Here is a 7,378-nt window from a genome sequence, read left to right on the forward strand (position 1 = left end):
AATACATCTGAAGTGTTCTTGTATAAAATATCACATGAAGAAAAGAAGACTTTATCAAAGTCTAAAAAAGTGGGTTTGTTCATTATTCTTCTTGAACTCTTTTAGTTCAAGACTTTCCACTCAATAAAATAGCAGAGGATCTGAAACTGAGAAAATATATTTGAGTACAAATAGCTTGTGAAACTTAATATATTTTTTTCATCATCAGAGGGTGTTACTGAACTTACAACCAACTTGCCTGCTCAGTATGCAGTTCAGATGTGAGAGATGCTTCTCTGTACAGGAGCCTGTACAGTCTTCAATCCTATGCGTGCAGGTGTGAACCACAGGGAAAGAGCTTTCTCCCCATTTTGTAGTAATGTGATCTTCCTATTAGCTAGGTAACCAGCCCCTGTAGAATGAAGGGACTAGAGTCACAGCATGGGGGTTTCCTCTTAATATTTTTTATTTGGATGTTTGAACTCTTGATGCAGCATTCTAGAGCAGGGTGCTCAGGACCTGCTGTGCCCAAGGGACTGATAAAGGAGAAGGCTCTACTTCTTCTTTGTGATTTGATACACAGATGAAAAACTTAAAACACAGTAACAGAAGTTGCTCGTTAATAAATCACATCCTCATCTTTCAGCACTTCTGTAAGCAGAGGACATCTTCAGCTTTCTAGCTCTTGCAGTTTTAACACTGCAACATCAATGATGCATATGTCCAGAATCAGTTAAAAAGACCATCAGATTCTTTTTCTCTTAGTTCATCTATGTTTCACTGTCTGTCTGTCCCAAATGCATCTGAATGGTTACTTTTCGGCATTCTCTGCTATTCCTCCTGGAGGCATCCCAGTGACTCACAACCTGAGGGGCAGGTCTGCAGGTGATGAGGAGACAGGAAGGAGCAGCACCAGAAGCAGCACTGGGATGCCTCCAGGGATGATCCCTTCCATGGCTGCAGGAAGTCCGCCTGGAGCCACACCCACGATGCCTGGCGGATATCTGTATGTGGCACCATTGAGCTCAGGATGAATTGTTTGCTGGTCTACTGACCAAGACGCTGATGTGACAAAGAATTCCTTGTTCACACAGTTTCTTAAGCTTTCTGGGGTGCGACCTTTGATGGCTCGGCGGATCTCGGTGGCAGCTGCCTCCCTCATTTCCAGCGACACCTGCTCGCTATACCAGGCAGTGTGAGGAATGCAGATGAGATTTGGGGCATCTTTCAATAGACCCTGAGCAAAGCTGTCCCTCATATCCAGTCCTCCTTGAGGGCCTGTGCTAAGGCTTTCTGGCCCACAAGGCCACCAGAGTCTTCATTCACAAGGAATGCTCCCTGCCTCATCTGCTTTATAGTAAAGTCATTGATGAGGTGGTGGTTATATTCATTGAGATTGCAGTGCGAGGAGACGCAGTAACTCTGATACAGCAAATCCTGCAGGGTGTAGACCCTTTGAATGCCCAGGGACCGTTCTATCCCATCCTGCAAGTAGGGGTCATAAAATATGACGCTGAATCTAAAGGCCTTGGCTTGAAATGCAACCGCCTGCCTCGTGCGACCAAAGCTCATGAGACCCACAGCGTCTACCCACGGATGCGGACCGCTCCCGAGGCCACCTCGAGGATTTGCTCCATGCTCTGAACCCACGTGCCTTCCCGCAGTGCCTGGCACACCCACGTGTTCCTCCGGTACAGATTGAGGATGTGGCAGACAGTGGAGTTGGCTGTCTCTTCCAGGGCTCCGGACGGGATGTTGCACACAGCAATTCCGAGCTCGGGGCAGCCTTGATGTCCACGTTGTCGTTGCCACTGCCAGTCCACACGATCACTCTTACGGCCTTGAACTTTTCCAGGTCCTCCCTGGTGAGGGTGATGGTGTACATCGTGGCGCCCACGGCTTCATTTAAAACCGTCTCGTGGATCTCCTGCGAGGACTGTGCGTCACAGAAGGCCATGGTGGCCAGGTTCTTCAGGATGGGCATCTCCGCGGTGCAATCTCGGCAGTCCAGCAGCACCACGGGGTTGGGAGTGCAGGGGTCCATTCATGATACCTTCACAAATTCTGTCCAATCGCTGTCTCTTGATTTTGTGCTTATCCACAGGGGCCATTCTGTATGGAATTTTGCAATTATCACATCAAAAGGCAAAGCAGTCCTCTGAGAACTTATGGGAACTCTCAGGGGTCTGAGTGCATGATGCCACTATGAACCCATTCGCTTGCAACGTAGTCACCATCGCACAGTCAATCAACGAACCTCACCACGACCCCAGGTCGGGAGTGCCTGTAGTCCACAACGCCAGGGGGTAAAGGCAGCTCCGGCCCCGGGGAGCCAGGTCCCTGACCCTGCTCTGAGCCTCCGAAGCGAGCTGGGGGCCCACCTGGGGGGTCTGCGTCGTCTTGAGGCTCCTCCCCTGCTGGGGGCCTGAGGGACCAGAGGGGTGCTGGGCACCCGCTGGAGTGAAGCAGCGTCCGACTGGACCCCCACCACCACAGTCCCAGCTGGCCTGCCCAGCCTATTCCTTTAAAAAAAACTACTCTATTCCATGTGACCACAGATGATACATTACGACAAAAACTGCTCTATGAAGAGAGAATAACAGAACTCTAACATGAAGTATAGTGGCAAAGGAATCCAGAGAGCTAGGTGGCATAATTCACAAAGGACTTTGATATGGTTTGGCTGTGTCCCCACCCAAATCTCAACTTGAATTGTAGTTCCCGTAATCCCCACATGTGGTGGGAGGGAATTTAATCATGGGGGTGGTTACCCTCCGTGCTGTTCCCCCTGATAGTGAGTTCTCATGAGATCAGAGGGTTTTATTAAGGGGCTTTTCCGCATTTTGCTCAGCACTTCTTCTTCCTGCTGCCATGTGAAGAAGAACATGTTTGCTTCCCCTTCCACCATGATTGTAAGTTTCCTGAGGCCTCTCCAGCCATGCTGAACTGTGAGTCAATTAAATCTCTTTTCTTTATAAGTTACCTAGTCTTGGATATTTTTTCATAGCAGCATGAGAATGGACTAATACAGACTTTTAGAATAGAGATCTTTGTAGGCTAAGAAGGCAGCCTAGTGGAATGGAAGAGCTAGGAGTTGCAAAGATGACTAATAGTGAGACAGGAGGAGCAAGTTCTTAGAGGGGCCCTAACTTCAAATGGGAAGAAGAGTTCAAATGCAGTAGTGATGCTGGGGAATGATCTGGGGACTGGATGGAAAAAACCATGAAATCAGAGAATGAGCTCCAATGAGTGGATGGATGGGGAAAATGAAAGCTGGGTCATTGTATAGGATATTGGAATATCAGGAGCCTGAGATCTCAGATGATGAGATGTCAGAGCAGCCCTGAAGGATGACAAGGTCCAGGTGTGGCCTCACCTCTGGCTGGCTGAAGTGCTGAGGTGATCTGAGAACTTTATGTAGAATGTGGAAAGGTGAGAGCAGGGCAAAGTGTGGGGATGGACCTCATGAGTGATCTGGTGTGCACAGTCTGGAGGAAGGTTGGGGTTGGAAGGAATCCTGTGGGCTGGCAGACAACACAGAGGAATGAGGGTGGGCAGGTTGGACGTCAGAGGATGAGCTGGTTTTATGAGGAGGACATGCTGGTACAGGGGCCTGGAAGTAGCTATAGGAAGCCAAGAAGTACCCCAATCTTTCTAACCTTCTGCACTGGGGCAAAGGGTGACCTTTGTTAGTGAGCTGATGAACTCAATGAGGAACTAAACGAAAAACACTTACTGCAGTGCCAGCCACACAGTCGGCACCCAGTGAATGTCAGCTCGGATGGTTGTTAAAGAAAGGGATCAGTGGAAGGACTAAAAGATGGGCTGATAGGGGTGACAGAGAGAGGGGCTGAGGGGCAGGTCTGCAGGTGATGAGGGGACAGGAAGGAGCAGCACCAGAAGCAGTGTCTTCCATCACAGGACTGATGAAGGCCTCTCTCCTCCCTTTCCTCCCCTTCCCTTCCTTCCCCTTCCCTGCCTAACAGCTTTATCAAGACATAATGCACATAGCATACAATTCACCCATTGAAACTGTACAACTCAATGATTTTTAGTGTATTAACACAATTGTGCAACCATCACTACAATTGATTATAAAACATCATCACTTCAAAAAAACCCCATCCCGACAATCTTCCTGTATCCTTCAGCCATCCCCCCTAATCCTAGGAAACCACAAACCTACTTTCTGTCTCTCTATTTTGGACATTTCACATCAATGGAATCCAAATGCACAATAAGCAATTTTTTTTCTTTTTTCTTTCTTTCTTTCTTTTCTTTTTTTTTTTTTTTTTTTTTTGAGATGGTGTCTCACTCTGTCACCCAGGCTGGAGTGCAGTGGCATGATCTCAGCTCACTACAAGCTCCGCCTCCCGGGTTCACGCCGTTCTCCTGCCTCAACCTCCCAAGTAGCTGGAACTACAGGTGCCTGCCACCATGCCTGGTTAATTTTTTGTATTTTTATCAGAGACGGGGTTTCACCTTGTTAGCCAGGATAGTCTGGATCTCCTGATCTCGTGCTCCTCCCACCTCGGCCTCCCAAAGTGCTGGGATTACAGGTGTGAGCCACGGTGCCTGGCCTCTTTTTTTTTTTTTTTTAGACAGAGTTCACTCTTGTTGCCCAGGCTGGAGTGCAATGGCGCAATCTCGGCTCACTGCAACGTCCACCTCCCGGGTTCAAGTGATTCTCCTGCCTCAGCCTCCCGAGAAGCTGGGATTACAGGCATGCACCACCATGCCTAGCTAATTTTGTATTTTTAGCAGAGACAGGGTTTCTCCATGTTGGTCAGGCTGGTCTCGAACTCCCGACCTCAGGTGATCCACCTGCCTCAGCCTCCCAAAGTGCTGGGATTACAGGCGTGAGCAACCACGTCCGGTGCAAATTTTCTCTTAAATCACTTTTTAACTGGAATAATACTTCAATGCAAGGGAATGAAGCACTAATGGTGCACTCTCAGGCACTAGCAACAGGGATGTGCATTGGGAGTGGCAAGAAGGGGACAAGATTTGGAGACTCAAATGTTGTTTCCTCTATGCATAAGCTATCCTGCTTGTTTTTCCTCTTGAAGCGTGCTTAGAAGGGAAAATGTCAAAAGCCAACCAGCCACAGAATCCAGGAGAAGACCAGTGAGTCACTGCAGTGGCTGAGGCCTTGCTGAGCATTGCACAAAGGCAAGGCTGGGGAATCTCTGCCCTTGGGGCTTCCCTCTCGAGGGGGAGAGCACTACATGAAGGCATGTGGGTAGGGGAAGAGACTCAACAGTGCTGATGGGAAGCTGGCAGCTGGGGTGGAGAGATCGTGGTGGTGGAGCCCACAGCACTTATTAAGGGAATGGATCACAGGGACGGACAGAAAACTATGCAAGGGACTGCACGGAGGTCATCCGGAGGCCCTGACTCGTGCTTTAGTCTCCCCAGCCCCTCCATGGGACACAGTAACCTGCCCAGGGAGGGGTCAGGGCTCACCCATGTTTCTCAAAGAGTGGGCGTAGACCGAGCAGCTCCTGAGATGACGTTGTATGACTCACCCCATGACAGCCCCTAAATAACATTAAATCACCCACTAAAAATAGTTCCTTCTTTTCAAATTCTCTTTCAGACCTTTCAAATAAAAGAGAAAGGATCAACTCGGTGCCTGCATGTTTCTAATATCTCACTAACATTTGCTCATTTATTTTTTATTTTCATTTTTGGGACAGGGTCTCACCTGTCATCCAGGCTGGAGTGCAGTGACGTAGTCTTGGCTCACTGCAGCCACAACCTCCTGGGTTCAAGCCATCCTCTCACCTCAGCCTCCCAAGTAGCCGGGACCACAGGCATGCACCACCATGCCCAGCTAATTTTTTGTAGAGATGGGGTTTCACCATCTTGCCCTGGTTGATCTCGAACTTATGGGCTCAAGCAACTGGCCTGCCTTTGTCTCCCAAAGCGCTAGGATTACAGGTGTGAGCTACCATGCCTGGATCATTTCTTTTTTAAATGAAGAGAGTGGGTCTTGGAATCAGGGTCGGCCGCAGCAATGCTATCGCCCTAGAATTTAATAACACTGTTTTGTGAGTGTATTTTATGTGTGAAGTGAGTGTATTTTATGCATAAATTGGTCTTCCATTACTGGTAGTGATATAAAGTTTCCATCTTACATACACTTTTTTTACACCTTATTCAGTGAGTCAGCGTAAAGGAAAATATGAGTTACATAACAGTGGGTGGGATATATATATGGCAAAAATGGGGATGGTGGTCCAAGAAATGACCAAGGCAGGTGAAAACTGAACTAGAAGAATGGTCTGGTCTATGTCAGCTCAGCTGGTCTGTGACTCAGTGCTTCAGAATAAGAGAAACGCCATTGAGATCAGCCTGAGAGTCTTCTGATTTTGAGTCAGCCATGGAACCCAGGTTGAGGGATGGCTTCCCCAACGCCTGGACTTCTCTCCTTGTTGCTGTCACCTCACTGCACTGTAATGGGCAATTTACTTGCCTGTCTCTCTCACCAGACATGGAGCCAGATAGCTGTTTTGTTTTCTTATGTCCCCAGCACCCAGTATAGTGCCTGGCACAGAGAATCCTCGGTAATTATTTACCGAGTGTAACAAATGAATGAACGGGTGTCTTCCAGGTTATTGCCCCTAATACACTGCATAGCTACCCTGAATATGCTTATTCATTCACTGTAATGCTTACTAAGCAGCTACTTTGTGCAAGATGCACTGCCATTAATGGCTTTATTTTCAGTCAACAATCCAATTATTTTGCACAGCGATAGTCAAGATAATGTCAGTGGTGGGGAGACCTGAGGTTGGATCCTGCCTCTGACACTCAATAGCTGGGGTGCCTTGGACCATTTACCTTCTTGAGTAAGAGTGTCCTTGTGTGTAAAGTGATTTTATAATATTAACTTGTAGGATGGTCCTGCATCACTTCAGTGAATGCTGTTGCATGAATGAGAGTGTCAGAGTGAGTGAATGCGCGAAGGAATGAATGACAGACAATGGCCCAGATCAGGTAGGACACAGCCTGGCTCCTCTCCCATGGCCAGGAAATCCCCGACAGGTACAAGAAATCCTAAGCCTTGAGCTCAGTTTAACAAGGCAAAAATGGAGCAAACTGGTGAAAAAGGAGAAAGCTAGGATCATTCTCTCCCACAGCAGACCCTGAGGCTGTGGCTGCACCTGAGCAGGGGCTCTTGAGCAGGTGAGCCACGAAACAGACTGGCTGCTCCCTGGACTGCTGAACGTCCCACTGCTGTGGGTACCCCTCCTTTTCAAGGATGTGGACTATGTGATGTTGGCATGGTGACCAGTTAGCCAGTCCCCCTACCCCCGTCCTCTGCATCCTGAGGTGACAAAGAGGCCCTGAGGAGTAGAATGAGCCCCTGACGGCTCCCCAGGCTCACGAATGG

General features: G+C 48.5%; 1 pseudogene; it reads right to left on the reverse strand.

Annotated features, from left to right (window-relative positions):
* Nucleotides 1–838: 838 nt before the first annotated feature.
* On the reverse strand, nt 839–2,090 carry LOC129484122 (C-terminal-binding protein 2-like; annotated as a pseudogene).
* Between the last annotated feature and the right edge of the window lie 5,288 nt (nt 2,091–7,378).

The sequence above is a fragment of the Symphalangus syndactylus genome, chromosome 6 (genome assembly GCF_028878055.3).
Source record: "Symphalangus syndactylus isolate Jambi chromosome 6, NHGRI_mSymSyn1-v2.1_pri, whole genome shotgun sequence".
Taxonomy (NCBI): domain Eukaryota; kingdom Metazoa; phylum Chordata; class Mammalia; order Primates; family Hylobatidae; genus Symphalangus; species Symphalangus syndactylus.